Raw genomic sequence first — 2,938 nt, forward strand, 5'->3', positions numbered from 1 at the left:
CTTTTTTTTTCCTATTTTTTGGGGGAAGGGGAACCTGGGAAAGGAGATATTGTAAATAAAAAAAACATCTAATAAAAAAAAATCACACAGTGGCCTCTCTCTGGCTCTCCTACACACCTGGGTTCAACATCTATCCTCAATAATTGAGAAAGATTTCACACCTACCTTCTTTCTGTATCATTCATGTATTCCAGAAACCAGTGAGTGATGCTTGATGCTACCAAGTTCCACTGCCAGCTTTGCAAGAAAACTGATGCCTTTCTTAAATTATGTTTTCATAAACCCTGATTTATTGACTAAGCTTTCCTTTACATTAGGAGAAGATTACTTAGTCATTTCTCATTTGCAAATTCTAAACCAACCTGGCTGGAGTCCAGCCTTGAGGCTGTACTCCATTTACTCTATCTTGAAGCAGGCCCCTTTAAATGTTTCTCTTCTCTGAGAGCTAGACATGGGACCACAATTAAATTTCTTGGTGTTCTTTTTCTTCTCAAACTGTATACTTTTTTCCTTGCTTGCTCTTTGTTTCATTGTAAATCTGCATAAGAGTGACCACTAGTAAGCATATGACACAGTCAATACAATGTGACACAGTCTAGAAATATCAACTGTTGATAAAAATTAATTAGAAATTCTTCAAGTTAGGCCTAAGAAGAATCTTAGGACAAGGGAAAAACAAAAATACACATTCCCTGCCAGAAATGTTCTCTAGTAAAGTTGCTAATATTTCCCCTAAAACATCTAGAGCTGGACCTCTATTATTCACACTGCTTTGAGCACTACTATCTTCAAAACTCCTAGTAACATTGGCCATGAAGCTTAGATTACAATGGTCAACATATTTCCTAGTTCAATGTTACATGAGTTACTGAGAAGATCTATCTTTTTTTGTTTGGGTGAATTATTCTGTAAATATCTGTTAAGCCATTTGATTTATAAGATTATTTAGATCTAACTTTTCTGTTTATTTGTCTGATTACTTCTATATTGATGTGATTGTGGTATTAAAGTCACTTTTCACTGTGTTCCAGTATGTAATTTTAATTGTAGTAGTGCTTCTTTTATAAGCTTTGGTGCTCATACATTTGATGCATAAATATTAAGAATTACAGCACCCTATTGTAAGATTATTACTTTGATGAATATGTAGTTTTTTTTGCTATCTGTTTTTCTTAATTTCAATTTAAAAATGTAACTTACCAGATATTAAAACTACTATACTTGCTTTTGGGGGGTACATTTACTTGGAATACCTTTTTCCAACCCTGTGACTATGAGGTGGTATCTGCCCTTGATGGTAAGATGTGATTTTTTTAATGCAGTAGGATGATAGATACTCTATTTGAATCCAATCCATTAATCATTTTATTGGAGAATTGAGATCATTGACACTAAAAGTTATTAGTGAGCAGGGTTTGTTGATCTCTATTGTTTTGTTGTTATGGTGTGGATTTTTTCTTCTCTTTTGCTTTGCTGATCTGTGATTAATTATTCCTTTTGTTTTCTTGGGTATAGTTAACCTCTTTAAATTGATGTTTCCCTACTAATGACTTCTGTAGAATTGTGGAAAGTCTTCCATTCTCCATCTATTGTGATTCAAAGTTTTGTAGGGTATAATAGTCCATGCTGGCATCTATGGTCATTTAGAGTTTGTAGAACCCAAGCTTAGGTTCCTGTGGCTTTTAGAGTTTCTATTGAGATTCTAATGAATCTGCCTTTATATGTAACTTGATCTTTCCCCTTGAAGCTTTTAATATTCTTTGTCCTACAGGCTTAGTGTTTTGATTATGAGGTACCCAGGAATTGGTGATTGACACAAAGAAATACTGTAGGGGCAGAATGTTGATTTTTCCTGTGGGCCTTTAAAGAGAGGATTCAACAGAACTATTCTATGCTAACTCAGAATTTAGTTGTATTGAAAATTATTTAGTATTTTTGTAGTGCTTTAGGTTTCTGAAATTATGATAAATTGTTTTGCAAGCAATACAAAAATGCCTAAGCTTTCTTGCTGAAGTTAAATATTACATGCAATTTGCATTTGTGAATGCTCAAATGTATGTTGAATATTCATTCATAGATGTGCACATACACTGCCAACACAAATACTGAAATAGTTTAAAAATTCTAAATGTTTCAAGGACCCCCTGGAACATAATATAATTGAGCAAAGATTACATGCACAAACATTCATTACTATGGCACTACCAATAATTTATGTTTATATTAATTTAGATTATGTATTCTTTTAATATATATATAATTTAATTAATAACTTAATTTTTTTCTAGAAATAAGAGTAAAAGTAATATTTCAACATGAGAATTGCCAGTTAGTTATTTTATGCAACCACAAGGAATGAGCTCCAGCCAAAGCAATAAGACAACTAAAAGGGATGAAGGGGATATAAATTGAATAGGAAGAAGCCAAAGTATTGCTATTTGTAGATGATATGATAGTGTACCTAAGAGACCCTAAAGATTCTACCAGAGAACTCTTATAGCTGATAAACACCATTATCAAAGTGGCAGGATACAACATAAACCCAAAGAAATCAGTAACCCTCCTTTATAAAATGATAAACAGGTCCAAAAGGAAATTAGGGAAACAACACCTTTTATAGTAGCCAGGAATAATATAAAATATCTTGGTATAACAGTAACCAAGCAAGTGAAATCTATATGACAACAACTTCATATCCCTGAAAAAGAAATTGAAGAAGACTTCAGAAGATGGAAAGGCCTCCCATGCTCATGGATATGTAAGATTAACAAAGTCAAAAGGGCCACCTTACCAAAACCAATCTATAGATTCAATGAAATCCCCATCAAATTTCCAACACAATTTTTATAGACCTTGAAAGAGCCATTCTCATGATCCTGAGTGAGGTAAGCCAATCACAAAAGAACAAATACGGTATGCACTCTCTGATAAATGGTTA

The sequence above is a fragment of the Mastomys coucha genome, chromosome X (assembly GCF_008632895.1).
Source record: "Mastomys coucha isolate ucsf_1 chromosome X, UCSF_Mcou_1, whole genome shotgun sequence".
Lineage (NCBI taxonomy): Eukaryota > Metazoa > Chordata > Mammalia > Rodentia > Muridae > Mastomys > Mastomys coucha.